Source organism: Mauremys mutica, chromosome 5 (genome assembly GCF_020497125.1).
Source record: "Mauremys mutica isolate MM-2020 ecotype Southern chromosome 5, ASM2049712v1, whole genome shotgun sequence".
NCBI classification, from domain to species: Eukaryota; Metazoa; Chordata; order Testudines; family Geoemydidae; genus Mauremys; species Mauremys mutica.
Window position 1 is genome coordinate 45,083,188 of NC_059076.1, and position 16,664 is coordinate 45,099,851.

At 42.6% G+C, this 16,664-nt stretch overlaps 1 protein-coding gene across 1 annotated transcript in view; it reads left to right on the top strand.

Moving 5' to 3' along the window:
* Positions 1–11,100: 11,100 nt before the first annotated feature.
* Positions 11,101–16,664, top strand: part of KIAA1109 (KIAA1109 ortholog) — a 229,333-nt gene continuing 223,769 nt past the window's right edge. The window contains exon 1 of the mRNA XM_045017971.1: positions 11,101–11,202. The gene's annotated coding sequence lies outside the window, so the exon portion shown is untranslated. The remainder of the gene's footprint in view (positions 11,203–16,664) is intronic.

Below are 16,664 nucleotides of genomic sequence, written 5' to 3' on the forward strand. Positions count from 1 at the left end.
GACCCTGCTCGGGATGGCCCTGGCTCTTTCACAAGGAGGTACTTCAGATATGAGTCACCGCATGGATTTCAAAAAGCAATAGCAAATGTTTAGATCTTTTCCCCTGTCACCTGAGTGGCCCCTGTTTATGTCAGTAGTTTTCAAATCTAGAATATTTTTTTGTTTAGCCATATTTAAAGGTCATTTTTGTAAATAAATTTTAGAAGCCTAAAAGTCCTCTTTTGTGTGTGGCCAGTATCCATATGCAAAAGGAAGAGTTGAAAAAGAGAAACCAGTAGCTTTATCTATGGGGAAAAAATAAATTGGAAGGAAAATCCCTTATAGGAGAGGAGGAAGGAAAAGAAAGCTGGAGAGAAGTTCTAAGGAGCTAAAATATAGACACTCCCTCAAGGGGTCATGAGATATAATGGAAAGAATGGAACTAATGATGGAAATCAGCAGCAAAGACAAACATCTACAAAATAGAATCTTCAAAAAGCAGCAGGAAAACAGGCAGGGGTCCTGTGAGAATTCACAAAGCTAATCCTGTGTACAGCATTATTCATGTATTTATGTTTTCATATGCATGCTCTGATTTATGTCTATGTGGTATCTTGGTTTATTTACCTGGGAAATGGTAATGTCAAAAATTTGTTAAAATCGCCATCTTGAATGGTATCTAGTAGTTGTTTGGCAGCAATGTTAGCTACCCTTCTCTTGGGAACTTTGGAACCCTTTTGTTCGAGTTTGGCGCTCTTTTGTGGAAAGGCTGTAGGGTGCTGTCCTCCCTCTCGGCAGCCCACACTTATATCGTCGGATCAAGTACAACCGGAAGATCTGAGACAAACCACCACAGCTACTTACCTGAGATGTAATCCTGATTCTGATCCTAATCCTGGTTCAGTAGTCAAAGGTCCGAGTCCCTTCTGCGCCACCTGTCATCCCCAAGTGCAGTGGTAGGTCTGACACCAACAACTCGAGGGTGAGGCAGACGATCAGATGAACTTTGATTTGTAAAGTATAAATACTTCTGTCTGTCATTTGTAGAGGGAGAGGTTTCTGGACTTCATACCCATGCAAGCCACTGAGATATTTTGTTCATATACTTACCTTATGTTAAATAAAGCACCTTTTTAGTTTACCTTTTCTTATCCCTTATCCTTATTTGCACTGAGATCGATTAGGTGATAGATCCTAATTCAGGGACAGTCATACCTGTGACTTCTTAGCAGGGGTCTATAACATCCTGAATTTCTTCCCCCACATTGAAACATTGTAACGCCTGCTGCTAAAATACAGGGGCCAGATTTGTCTCAGTCACACCCAGGCAACTCCATTTTCCTTAATGGAGTTGTACTCACACACAACAGATCTAACTCTGGCACCAAGTATCTACCTAAGGAAAGAAAAACTAACTTACTATATACATGACTTTAGACTATTATACCACAGATCATGTGGTATAGGTGATAAATCTGAGGAACTGTCCCATATTGAGGTGTCATTAGAGGATGTTTTGGAACAAATTGAAAAACTAAACAGTAGTAAGTCACCAGGACTAGATGGTATTCACCCAAGAGTTTAAATCAGCTTCTGTACCAAATGACTGGAGGATAGCTAATGTGATGCTGATGCCAATTTTTAAAAAGGGCTCCAGAGGTGATCCCAGCAATTACAGCTGGTAAGCCTCACTTCAGTACCAGGTAAAGTGGTTGAAACTATAGTAAAGAACAAAACTGTCAGACACATAGATGAACATAATTTATTGGGGAAGAGTCAACATGGTTTTTGTAAAGGGAAATCATGCCTCACCAATCTACCACAATTCTTTGAGGGGGTCAACAAGCATGGGGACAAGGGGGATCCAGTAGATAGAGTGTATTTAGATTTTCAGAAAGGCTTTGACAAGGTCCCTCACCAAAGGCTCTTAAGCAAAATAAGCAGTCATGGGATAAGAGGGAATGTCCTCTCCTGGATTGGTAACTGAATAAAAGATAGGAAACAAAGGGTAGAAATAAATAGTTTTCAGAATGGAGAGAGGTAAATAGTGGTGTCCACAGGAGTCTGTTCTGGGACCAGTCCTATTCAACATATTCATAAATGATTGGGGTAAACAGTGAGGTGGCAAAATTTGCAGATGATACAAAATTACTCAAGTTAGTTAAGGCCCAGGCAGACTGTGAAGAGCTACAAAAGGATCTCTCAAAACTCAGTGACTGGGCAACAAAATGGCAGATGAAATTCAATGTTGATAAATGCAAAGTAATGCACATTGGAAAACATAATCCCAACTATACATATAAAATGTTGGGGTCTAAATTAGCTGACACCACTCAAGAAAGAGATCTTGAAGTCATTGTGGATAGTTCTCTGAAAACATCCACTCAATGTACAGCGGCAGTCAAAAAAGCAAACAAAATTTTGAGAGAAAGGGATAGATAATAAGACAAAAAATATCATATTGCCTTTATATAAATGCAAGGTATGCCCACATCTTGAATACTGCATGCAGATGTGGTTGCCCCATCTCAAAAAATATATATTGGAATTGGAAAAGGTTCAGAAAAGGGCAACAAAAATGATTAGAGGTATGGAATGGCTGCCATATGAAGAGAGATTAATAAGACTGGGGCTTTTCAGCTTGGAAAAGAGATGACTAAAGGGAGTTATGATAGAGGTCTATAAAATCATTACTGGTATGCAGAAAGTAAATAAGGAAGAGTTATTTATTCCTCCTCATAACAAGAACTGGGGGTCACCAAATGAAATTAATAGGCAGCAGGTGTAAAACAAACAAAAGGAAGTATTTTTTTCACACAATGCACAGTCAACCTGTGGAACTCCTTGCCAGAGGATGTTGTGAAGGCCAAGACTATAACAGAGTTCAAAAAAAAAGGAAAAAAAAGAGCTAGATAAGTTCATGGAGGATAGGTCCTTCAATGGCTATTTGCCAGGATGGACAGGGATGGTGGGCAACAGGGAATGGATCACTTGATGATGACCTGTCCTGTTCATTCCCTCGGGGGCACCTGGCATTGGCCACAGTAGGAAGACAGGATACTGGGCTAGGTGGACCTTTGATCTGATCCAGTATGGCCATTCTTATGCTAGTCCTTATCTATGTGAGGTTTTATGCTAATCCTTATCTATGTGAGGTTCTAATATACTATGGTGATGGGGGCCATATAAATAGAGAATCTAGAGCAGACTTTGACTGTTCTGAAAGGGCTTTGTTGAAACAAAAAATGAACCCCAAGATGTAATCTCTTTGAATTGAGTTTACTAAATGTAAGGTTAGACTATTCCTAAATAAATATATAGAGATATACCTATCTCATAGAACTGGAAGGGATCCTGAAAGGTCATGGAGTCCAGCCCTGTCTTCACTAGCAGAACCAAGTACTGATTTTGCCCCAGATCCCTAAGTGGCCCCCTCAAGGATTTAACTCAGAACCCTGGCTTTAGCAGGCCCATGCTCAAACCAGTGAGCTATCCCTCCCCTATGTGCAATGACTACTCATTACTATCAACTTTGGAAATATTATTTACTGGTGACATGCTGGCAAAAAGAACTGACAGAGGGGCATCCTAAACATATGCACACTTTTACAATGGGGATTAGTTTAAGTTTTAAACAAGCCTGCATTTACCTATCTGATTTAAATAATGCACAATGCTTTCTGGAGTTCCTACAACAGTGGTACAACTCTGCACCATCATAAGCACAGGCTAATGCTTTAAAAGAGCCCTAAGTGACTTGCCAAAGGTCACAAACTGAGTCAATGTCACAAGTCTCAGGTCTCAAGAGTCCCAGTCCTTCATCTTAGTATATAACCTGAGGATTCAGGTTGTTTTCTTATATAGGCTTGATTTAAAATTCTAGGCTGAGTAAATGCTAACATGTAGTTGCAGGGAGCACTGAAGTGGCATGTTGCATTTTGATTTAGGGAGCCATTTGGATGTCAAAGGCTAAGGATCACACAGGTACTGAGATCAGCAGCTGGTGTAAATTGGAATACCTCCACTGAAGTCAATAGAGCTGCACTGATTTACTGGCCCAAGACAAATTTTAGTCCAATGGACACTGGAAAAATATACTGTGACTGCTGGTGGCAATGCAGTAGAGCAGTGGTTCTCAAACTTTTTATATTGGTGACCCCTTTCACGTGGTAAATCTCTGAATATAAATTAAAAATGGGGGTTTAATTTAATTGAATGGGGGCTGTGGTGGTCAGCCCCTCACATAGCTGACAGAGAGCTCATGACCCCCATGTAATAACCCCCAGTTTAAGAACCTCTGGGCAAGGTCATGTTGATTTTTATATGATGGGTACAGATTAAGCCCATTACTACTTGTCTTACCTTGAGATGACATGGTGAACAATCAATCACTGTCCTTTCTATAGCAGCCCTTAATATATCTGAAGACTGTTATCAGTCTTCTTTTCTCAAGACTAAACACCCCAGTTTTTTAACACTTCCTCATAGGTCACGTTTTCTAAACTGTTTATTCTTTTTGTTGCTTTCCTGGGACTTTCTCCAGTTAATCCACATCTTTCCTAAAGTGTGGTGTCCAGAACTGCACACAGTACTCCAGCAGAGGCCTCACCAGTACCAGCTAGAGCAGAACAGTTACCACCTGTCTTATGTACAACATGCCTGTTAACACACCCTAGAATATTAGCCTTTTTTGCAACTGAATCACATTGTCGACTCGTATTCAGTTTGTCTGTAATCCACTAACTCCTAGATCCCAGCAGTACTACTAGCCAGTTATTCTCCATTTTTATTTTTGCATTTGATGGTTCCTTCCAAAGTGTAGTATTTTTCACTTGTCTTTATTGAATTTCATCTTGTTGATTTCAGACCAACTCTCCAATTTGTCCAGATTGTTTTGAATTCTACTCCTGTCCTCCAAAGTTCTTCAATACCTCCTGGCTTGGTGCCATGTACAAATTTCATAATCATTGTCTCTGCTCCCTTATCCAAGGCATTAATGAAAACATTGAATAGTATCAGACCCAGGTCATACCTCTGTGGGACCCCAGTACATATGTTCTCCCAGTTTGACAGTGAGCCATTGATAACTACTCTTTGAATACAGTCTTTCACCCAGTTGTGCATCCACTTCATAGTAACTTCATCTACACCACATTTCTCTAGTTTGTTTATGAGACTGTCATGTCGGACTGTGCCAAAAGCCTTACTAAAATCAAATCTACAGTCTCTGTGCTATCCACTAGGCCACTAACTCTATCAAAGAAGGAAATTAGGTTGGTTTGGCATGATTTGTTCTTGACAAATCCTTGCTGACTATTCCTTATAACCCTATTGTCCTCTAGCTGCTTTCAAATTGATTGTTTAATATTTTTTTCCAGTATCTGGTGCTGGGGAGGAAGGAGCAATGGCTGGGCTGGCAGGCTCCCTACCTGGCTCTGACCGGTATGTCCTGGCAGCTCCTAGGGGGAGGGGCAGCCAGGGGGGCTCCATGCGCTGCTCCTGCCACAAGCGCTGGCTCCACAGTGCCCATTGGCTGGGGACTGTAGGCAGCGTGCAGAGTCCTCTAGCCCCTCCACCTAGGAGCTGGAGGGACATACAGGGGGGAGGGGAGGACTCCTCGGCTCCCACCGGCAAGAGCCACCCCACACCCCAACCTCAGCCCGGAGCGCCAGTCCTGAGCCCCCTCCCACACACCCAAGCTGCTGCTGGCCCAGGTGCTGCTGAGCTCAGGCAGCCCCTAGGGCAGGGGTTGGCAACCTCTCAGAAGTGGTGTGCCGAGTTTTCATTTATTCACTCTGATTTAAGGTTTCGTGTGCCAGTAATACATTTTAACATTTTTAGTTAGAATCAAGTCTAAAATGACTGTCCCATTTCTCTGAGTCTATAATATATAACTAAACTATTGTTGTATGTAAAGTAACTAAGGTTTTTAAAAAGTTTAAGAAGCTTCATTTAAAATTAAATTAAAATGCAGAACCCTCTTTCATATTTAACATGCTTTACAAAATTTCGTCTTCTAGTTTTTCAGTTTGTTTTTCATATTCAACATTTTAAGGGCATTTTCCTGAGCACAGGCAGAAACTTTACTTTTTCAGAGAGGTCAGCACAGTGCTTTCTGTGAAACAAGTGGGTTGAGGGTAGCAGAGGGTGAACATTTTTCCTACAGGCTTTCGCCAACAGAATGGCCATCATGTATACATTTCACAGGTGGGAGTATATCAAAATGAAAGCTTTATTCTATACTTGTTGGTCTCTTATTCACCAAGCACTATTCCATGTCACTGTCCACCGTCCTGCATGCTTCCAGGAAGAGATATGGTAAAAAGTCTCCATGGAATTTTAGCCACATCATCATTGCCATGGCAAATCCAAAAAGGATATAGCTTCTTTGCAAATCTTTGCAAATTGAGCTCCATGATCACCAGCCATGTAGCAGCATTCCTTGGTAAACATGCTCCGTAATTAATTGGTCTTCCACCCTAATGTCTTCTGTACCAAAAGCCAAAACCATTACTGATGGTGGTGGTTTCTGGGTTCAGCTCTGAAATCCTCATTGCTGATCTTGTCCTGCCACTTAATATGGAACAGTTGCTGAAGACAAAGAGAATCAAAAATGTCAGTCCAAATCTTTTCAGCCTTCCTCAATGCCCACATTTCACTGCTGTACAACAGTTGGTATAACTGCAGTTCTGTAGATCCACAGCTTCATAGCAAACTTAATCATGATGTCCTCACAGATGCTGATCAAGGACCCAAAATGTGGCAGCAGCTGCTGCTATACAAATGTCTACATCTTTTGAGCATCTTCTAGCACTGTCTATGACACTTCCCAAGTATTTGACACAAATATTTTAGCCACATGACTCCCATGACACTTGTAGCTAAGAGCTAGCCCATCCTTTTGAAATGTAAGAGTGTTTTCCATACCATATTTAGTAATGGTGCAGGCACACTAATAATAATAATAATAATAATACATGAAGGATATAACTCTGTATTACAAAGTAGCTCATTTGCTCCACTAAGCCAGGACTGTCTCTTATTATTCTTATAACAATGTGGCCCTGATACTAATTATGGCATCTGGGCATACAAGAATGTAAATGTTATGTAATTGTAGTAATATTTAGTATTTTACTACAATGAAAAGGACTTCCAGAGATAGGGTAAAAAAGATGGGAGAGGCAGATCTGACAAAGATATTTCAAGGGCTCCTGGCCAGTGTTGGATAAAGCCTAAATGAAGGCTGAGTCTACCAGAATTTCCGGGCACACCTAAGAAATTCTCACTATCAGTCCAACTTCATCATAAGAGACCCATTGTGTGTCGAGTGAGATCTTCTTGCAGACACAGTGAGATCTTCTTGCAGACACCTAAAACATCAGAAGAGATCCTGGTGGCTCCAAAATGCTGCTGAGTCTTTGTTCTGAACTGGCTGGGTGGTATTCCTCCCCTGTACCTGCTTGCAGGCAGAAGGATCTGCACATCAGTCAGTTAGTAAGACATCCAGACAGACAGACCAAAGTGAACTGCTACTCCCACACTGTGAGTGTCAGATCCCTGAAGACCAGAATACTGTGTTCACAAATTCAGATAACCTCTTTAAACTAAGAGCTAAGATCCTGAGCTGGAAGGGATTCTGCTTTAATGCACTACTGCTAGCAGCAGGGCCTAAAATGAAAGAGAGAATTATAACTGCAAAAGAAAAGGTACACATGTTGAATTATCTATAGCAGTGCTATATTTTTAGTAGTATTTAAGCATACATGCATTAAAAAAAACAAGCAACCTAAAACAAAGCTTCTTAGTTTCAATGTAACTAAAAAAAGGTTTGTTTGCCAACTTTTGAATAATTTTGGTAACTATTTTGATAAAATTTGTATGTTTAGGCTATTTTTAATATAAACAATTTCATGAACATTTAAAAAAATAAAAATGGTTCTCTTTAGAACATTTTTAAAAAAAGTTGCAATTTTTACAAAAATAGCTTTTCATTTCCATCCAGCTCATATTTACCCAATAGTATGTTGCACTGTTTAGTATTACACGATTGTGGAATGAAAGACATTACCAGGCAGATCCTCAGCAGGTATAAATTGTAATTGAAGTCAGTGAAGTTATGACAATTTATACCAGCTGTGGATGTATCCTTATATCCTGTTAGGGGTTCAGTTCTGTGAGATACTGAACCCCCTACATGTCTAATGACTTCCATGGGACTCAAGGAATGTCAGCATCATACAGGTATGCTCATAGTACCTTACAAAACTGAGCCCATAATACACACACATAATGACAGTTTGGGATGTTGTTTAAGCCTTAACTCTGATTTTCCAACTTTTGTGGTTTAAATTAGAAACTTAAATTCCAGTAAGAGTTTTGGTTAATAAATAGTCAGTGCCCCTTCCCCTATACATTATATATGATAATTTGTATCTATTTTGCTTTACAAATGTATTTTAGATACTTTCAGTTTCATGTGATACAATGTTAGTTTGCAGAATTCTACACTGTGCAATTCTAAATAACTCTATAAGCTCATTATATCATGTTTTATAATGCTGAATGCCCAGTCATGACCAAACAAACATTGGAAAATTAGTTTCAAATTTTATTTTCCCTTTGTTGAATTCCATGCCAAAACTTTTGTACACTGGCTTTGCATGGAACAAACAGAAGACAAAATATGAACAAGCCGAATACAGTTATCTGAGAACTGGAAAATAAAATATTTCAGCGTGTATAAAAATCATGAAACTGTGAGCAAATGAGGCAACAGTGTTTGTTGTGGGATCACACATAATTAATGTATACATAAAGAATGTATTGTATGTGCTTGATTACAATAAAGAAGAATGTGCATGTCAGGATCAACTGCTTCTCTAACTATATGATGACTCACAGAAGATCATGATAATGTTGTAGTAGATCCAACAACTGCATTTATAATTTATCATGTTCCAGCTTCAGTGAATCTATCTGGGTCTGACCACTAAAGCCCAAAACAACTCTGACTGAACTTCATCATTGTTACGGGGATCTAGAGAAGATAGCCAAATTACAGATATCTAAATTTCCCTTAAAAAGCAAACAAACAAAAAAACAAATACAACCCTGGCTACCCAATGCAGCATGATACCAATGGAACTGTAATTTCAACTTTTTTCTTTATTCCCTTCTTTTGCGATCTTGCCTCCGTCTCTCTCTAGCTTCTTCCTGCAACTGCTATTCTAATTTATGCTTTCTCTTATCCCTGCTTCAGGAATTCTTTCTGTTCCTCTCTCCAAAAGTTAGTTTCCTTCAACAGTCTGCTCTTGTTTTCATCCTCTTCAACTTCTTTAAACAGACCCTTAGTCCTTTCCATGCTTCTCAAACTGCCTCTGATTCCTTCTCATTTCTTAATTAGCCTCTGGTTCTGTCTCACTGTTTTGTCTCCCCAGTTGATGTACTCTTTCAGAACCTTCTCCCTAGGGCATTCTAATATTTTGTCTCTTGGTTAGGGACATCTGAAGGAAAGATTTACTTTGGGCCCAGTCCTTCAAATTCTGGCTCAGATGAGTAATGTAAACAGAAACATTTTTTAAATTTATATAATCAATGTCAGTTAGGACTCAGAAAAATCCTATTCCATAAATAATACTGTACACAATAGATATTTCTGTGGATGTTGATAGTTCTCCAGGGTGATGATTAGGCCATGTCTACAGACCTTACAGAGGCACAGCCGCACTGCTGCAGTTGCGCCGCTGTAAGATCTCCCATGTAGCCGTTTTATGCCCACAGGAGAGAACTCTCCCATTGACATAAGTAAACCACCCCAACGAGGGGTGGTAGCTCTGTCGGCTCCTGCCGCCATAGCGTTGTCCATACCTGCACTTCTGTTGGTGTAACGTATGTCACTCAGGGGTGTGGTTTTTTTTCATGCTCTTGAGCAACATTATACCAACAAAAGTGCTAGTGTAGATATAGCTTTAGCAAAAAAACAAAGTAACCACACAAACCCACACAAAGGTTTCCCTAGTTGCCATTTTGAGTTTATAGGACCAGAATGTAGCATTTTTCAAAAGGACTGCAGAGGACAGCTTTCCATATTTCTTTTTCAATCATTTTAGAAGGAGATACGTCTTGGGAGAGAAAAAAACCTTACTGACCAACATGTCCCTGTTTTTGTTGAGGGAAGGCCTCTTGCACTGTAAGCCCTTGGTAACTTTGCATGGGCAGTAATGATCCTATGGCACCTCTTACAGAATTAAGAGCTGGTCCTGGGGCCCAGACCAAATTTCTCTCCCTTGCTGTGCTGAGTGCTCTGCACAGGTACCTTTCTGTCTCCATGTTAAAGGTAGCGCCCTTTCATTGTTGCTTTATGTGTACTTTGCGTGCAGTGTCCTACCTCTGGAATTCAGTAATATTTCAAGCCATACATTTTTTGTGTGGGTTTTGATTGAAAACACTGAACATGTTGGGAGATGTTTAAACCTGGGCTTTTGTTTCAGGCTGCCCTATGCGAAATCTGGATCATGGCCCAGATCTGGATTCTTTCACCCATGAGCATAATTTAGGTGTGTCCCGGGCTGGGGTTTGGTGCAGGCCCCTCGCTGGTCACAGGGAAAGAGAAGCTTTGGGTAGAGGCCGGTAAATATGGACCACAGAGAAATACTAACCAACATTGCGTGACATGCAGCCCGGGAGCCCCTGAGCTAGTCACTGACTACCTCGTGCTGCACGCTGAAGACCACGGCTACAGCACCGCAGGAGCCAGCGCGCCCGCCCAGGGCAACGAATGAACAATCTCCGGCACTCCCCGCAGGCCGGGGCGGGGCGCCGAGGGGGTCACAGGAAGGGGGCGGGACCGCTTCGGCGGGAATATTGACTATTCATGAGGTTACGTTAATTATTCAGGAGATAAACCCTTTGAACTGTGAAGGCGTCCGCGCGCGCACGAGCCCCTACCAGCCCACTCCCTCCTGACTTCAACCTTGTGTAGGAGGATCCCCCGCAGGACCTCGTTTTGCCATTGGCTACGGAGGGATCCTTCCACCCGCCTCCTGTCGGATGCAGTGCGTGGTCATTGGCCAACCGGCCCGGTTGTGCCCGGCGATTGGTGGGCGGCGCTGAGGGAGGGCTGGCTAGTGCGTGCGGGCAGAGCCATCCGGTGTGTGCGGCAGCCGCCGGGGCTGTAGTAAGAAGCGGGGAGGGGTGCGGATGTAAACACCGGACAATGGCGTAAGCGATGGGGCGCCGGGCCGGGCGGAGTGGGGCGGGGCGCTCTATGCCGCCCCTGTGAGCGCGGGGCGGCTAGCACTGGGGGCCCTGTAGGGTGACCAGATGTCCCGATTTTATAGGCTCCTATTACCCCCCACCCTCCGTCCTGCCCCAGCTTTTCACACTTGCTGTCTGGTCACCCTACGTGTGAGGGGCGGGCTGCGGGCCGCCTGGGGGTCTGCGGGGGGCGGGCTGACAGGTGACTGGGGGGCAGGCAGGGCCGTTGGGGGGCAGGGCATGGAGAGTCTGCTGGCGCTGCCTTGCCCTGCCCCAGCTGTACAATGGGCCGAGCGAGACTTGCCTCAGGAGGTGCCTTGACTGGCGTCCAAGTAGCCCCGTGAAAGCGGCTGGACAGCTAGGGGAAGTTGTTTTTTTTTTTTTAATTTATTTATGTCTAAGTTTCGTAGTTACCTAGTAATTCTTGTTGCTCCCATTGGCTCTCCTGAAAATTGGGGCTGGCCTCTCACCTCCTCCCTCAGGTGTCCTCTGTGTTGCTCCTTCACTGAAGTGAAACTAACATTAGCCTGGTCACTTTCATTCAGTGTGCAGAGGCTGCCCCACACCTGGCCTGTGCTGAGCAGAAAATGAAACCGACTGCCTTTACAGCAGGGTTAGAGTCCTGTGCTGTTGCTCTCCCACTTGGAGCCCAGGTATAGGGTGCACACAGAGACACTCCCTTTACAAGAAGTTTTAAAGAAGGTGGTATAAATTTGTGTACCATGAAAGTTGGCTGTAATCTGAGCTTCATGAGTCAACACTTCTTATGTCAATAATTCATGGTAACAAAAACAAAATGCCATAAAACTGGATTGGAACAAAAGTGTGGAGCTAATGAGATGATGTTGTTGGAATAGCTAGTGAAGCAGTGGGTGTAGGAACAGAACAACAGCACCAATAAGATCCTTCCTTACAAGACTGTCAAAATGCATGGCTATGTGGGAATCCTATTCTGAATCTGTGCTAGCTGTAACATCACATTTTATTGCACTTGTCAGCTAGCTGTGGTCTCAAACCTATACAACCAAGCCATAGTAAAAACAAAGTAGGTCCATTAGTTGTAAATTTAAATAGATGTAACCTCCCAAATAATTGATATATATATATATATATATATATATATATATCTACCCACCACAAAACACTTCCTAATGCTAATTACGATGACATACAAACTGAGTCCTAAAAGAACATCTGTACTATCTGAAATTAGTAAGAACATTGCCTTCTTTTTGGGAGATAAAAGATTTTAGGGCTATGTGCCTCTTTGACTTGTAAAGGTGAAAAGACAAAAAATCCAAAATATGGAATGGAGAGCTCCTGCTCTGTGACATACCTCACTCTGTGAGTACTGTATAGTATCAGGGTTTCATGAATAGATAGAGGTGGGAGTGGCCATCTTCGGTGGCATATTTCTCTTCGTATTCTGCAGTAGTTCAAGTAGAATAAACTCTCACAAAGTCTCTAGAGCTTCTTGCGTAACAACGGAAGGAGGTTCAGCACAGCTCCTGTAGGATCACTATGTTCTGGGGTGTTTGTAGGCCAACATCCCCTGCTGCTTCTTCAGCCCTCAGTAATCTTCTCCTGTGGGACATACTAATTGGAAATTCTGTGAGAGGAAGCTTGTGGAGTTTCTTGGGAGCTCTGTCCCACACCTGTGTGTGTCTCCATAGAAGAAAAAAATCAGTGATATGCTTGAAAAAAGTTTTCAAGTGGGAGTATGAATTACATGAAATCATAGAAGTTTAAGGACCTCCAATTTGTTTGGTCTGTACAGAAAGAGTCACTTTTGGGGGATGATCTTTGTCAACTATAACTATCAGTATCTCTGATCGTTTGCTTAATGATTGACATATTCTGGTTGCCTTAAAAAAACCCAAACCCCATAATTTTTTAATTTGTCTAAGATCATATTGAAATAATTCTGTTTCATACTAAAAATGTTTTAATAGTGTTACAAATGTAAGTTGTTTTACACTGTACTGGAAACATATCTTGAAAGACTAATTATTCAATATCTTAACATTGAAAGACTAATCATAATCCATACCTGAATTTTTGTTTCCCATTTTAGTAATGCCTCAGTTGTTAAAAGAAGTAGGCCCAGGATTCTAATCATAAAACTATTTTTAGACTGAATAGAACAGTGAGTAATCACTTATGGCCCATAATCATCATCATTATAGATATAAAGGTTCGTTGTTATATGTGTGCTCCTTGGCAAGCTTGACCTAAGGGTTGTGGCATGACCTTTGTGTTCTACAGCACTCAAATATAGCAGATTAGAGAGAAATTAAAAAACCGAAGTTTTTAATGTAGTATGAAAATCAGGAAAGCAGTCATGATAGATCCCCTCTGATATTTAATTTGATATTAAATTAAATTTTTACTTTGTCCATTAATTTTTAATTTTCATTGTTCTTCACAGTTTTGTGTTTAAAATGTGTAACTGTATTACAGAAGTTGTCAGGATGGAAGTTGAAGGTTTGGACAGTTGAGCAGGGGAGAATTTGAGCTCTTGGCACCTGGTAATAATGTGGAGAGGCAGTAATGGTAGTGCTAAGCGTGTTAACAAGATGTTCAAATTATTATTGGTAAAATACTTACATTTTAAGGAAGCAATCCTGCACTCAGCTCCATGTGAACATGAAAGATCTGGGCTTAAATTTGCATAATTAGGCCTTGATGCTGCAAATTCTAATACATGTGCTTAACTTTACCCCCAGGCAGTGGTCTTATTGAAGTTAATAGAAGCGTATGAAGTTAGGTATGTACATAATTCTTTGCAGGATCAGGGCCTAAGATTTCTAAATTGTTCATTTATGTGGGGCATTGAAGCATTTCACCTGTCTCGGGTATATTTAGGATGACTGCAGACTTCAGTCAACATTTTAGGTTTACGTTTCATTCACTTGTGGAAGGTGCCCTTTGCAGCCTTAAGGGCTAGATACTTAACAGCTTTCTTTTTAAGAGCTTGGCTTTTGTGCCATTATTCTGTAGCAGATTCCACAGAAGAACATAAGAACATAAGAAAGGCCGTACCGGGTCAGACCAAAGGTCCATCTAGCCCAGTATCTGTCTACCGACAGTGGCCAATGCCAGGTGCCCCTGAGGGAGTGAACCTAACAGGCAATGATCAAGTGATCTCTCTCCTGCCATCCATCTCCATCCTCTGACGAACAGAGGCTAGGGACACCATTCTTACCCATCCTGGCTAATAGCCATTTATGGACTTAGCCACCATGAATTTATCCAGTCCCCTTTTAAACATTGTTATAGTCCTAGCCTTCACAACCTCCTCAGGTAAGGAGTTCCACAAGTTGACTGTGCGCTGCGTGAAGAAGAACTTCCTTTTATTTGCATGGGGTATGCAGAGTCCTGGTTATGAATAGTGGCTGCATTCTTTTTGCATGGGGTTTTGCTAGAAGTTTTAGAACTTTGAAATGTTTTTCCTCCAAGGTAAAGAACAGTATTGCCAAACCAGCTATTCATAAAATCATGAGAGAGACAACAAAGAATCATGAGTTTTTTGAAAGGGGCAGTGTCTTTTTATCTGCCTTTTAGTTTTAAGCCTTTAGGCTTTGTTTTGTTTTTAGCTCTTTGCTGACATCCCAAGAGTTGGAAACTTAAACTTTTTCTTTTTTAAATGAAAGCTAAGACTTTCTGGTAATCATACTTAAGGCCTCGTGACTGTCACGGAGGTCACGGATTCCGTGACTTTCTGTGACTTCTGCGGTGGCCAGTGCATCTGGTTCTGGGGCTGTCCTTGGGCCAGCTACATTGGCCACTGCTGGGGCAGTCTTGGGCCACCACTTACCTCCCCAGCAGCAGCAGTATTTTGGGTGCAGGAAGGGGGCTCAGGGTTGTGGTAGGGGGTTGGGATGTGGTGTGGCGCTTACCTCGGGGGAAGGGTGGGGCTGTCCAGACAGGGGCCCATTGGGACACATTGGTTAATGTGTATTAGTCCTTTTAGATCCGAAACAGTAAAAGAACTAAAAAAGAGCCACCGTGGCTTAACAACCATGTAAAAGAAGCAGTGAGAGATAAAAAGACTTCCTTTAAAAAGTGGAAGTCAAATCCTAGTGAGGCAAATAGAAAGGAGCACAAACACTGCCAACTTAAATGCAAGAGTGTAATAAGAAAAGCCAAAGAGGAGTTTGAAGAACGGCTAGCCAAAAACTCCAAAGGTAATAACAAAATGTTTTTTAAGTACATCAGAAGCAGGAAGCCTGCTAAACAACCAGTGGGGCCCCTTGATGATCAAAATACAAAAGGAGCGCTTAAAGATGATAAAGTCATTGCGGAGAAACTAAATGGATTCTTTGCTTCAGTCTTCACGGCTGAGGATGTTAGGGAGATTCCCAAACCTGAGCTGGCTTTTGTAGGTGACAAATCTGAGGAACTGTCACAGATTGAAGTGTCACTAGAGGAGGTTTTGGAATTAATTGATAAACTTAACATTAACAAGTCACCAGGACCAGATGGCATTCACCCAAGAGTTCTGAAGGAACTCAAATGTGAAGTTGCGGAACTATTAACTAAGTTTTGTAACCTGTCCTTTAAATCGGCTTCGGTACCCAATGACTGGAAGTTAGCTAATGTAACGCCAACAGGGGCGGCTCTACGTTTTTGGCCGCCCCAAGCAGTCATGCCCGGGAGGTGCCCCGGAGCCGCGGGAGCAGCGGACCTCCCGCGGGCATGACTGCAGAGGGTCCGCTGGTCGCGCGGCTCGGCTGGACCTCCCGCAGCTGCAGACGGTTCGCAGGTCCGGGGGCTCCGCTGGAGCTGCCGCAGGCATGCCTGCGGGAGGTCCAGCCGAGCCGCGGGACCAGCGAACCGTCCGCAGTCATGCCTGCGGGAGGTCCACTGGAGACGCGGGACGAGCGCCCCCTCCGCAGTCATGCCTGCGGCAGGTCCAGTCGTCCCGGGGCTCCGGTGGACCTCCCGCAGGCATGACTGCGGCAGGTCCGCCGGCCCAGCCTGCCGCCCCCCCGGGAAAGGGCCGCCCCACGCGCGTGCTTGCCGCGCTGGGGTCTAGAGCCGGCCCTGAACGCCAATATTTAAAAAGGGCTCTAGGGGTGATCCCGGCAATTACAGACCGGTAAGTCTAACGTCGGTACCGGGCAAATTAGTTGAAACAATAGTAAAGAATAAAATTGTCAGACACATAGATAAACAAACTCTTGAGCAATAGTCAACATGGTTTCTGTAAAGGGAAATCGTGTCTTACTAATCTATTAGAATTCTTTGAAGGGGTCAACAAACATGTGGACAAGGGAGATCTGGTGGACATAGTGTACTTGGATTTCCAGAAAGCCTTTGACAAGGTCCCTCACCAAAGGCTCTTACGTAAATTAAGCTGTCATGGGATAAAAGGGAAGGTCCTTTCATGGATTGAGAACTGGTTAAAGGACAGGGAACAAAGG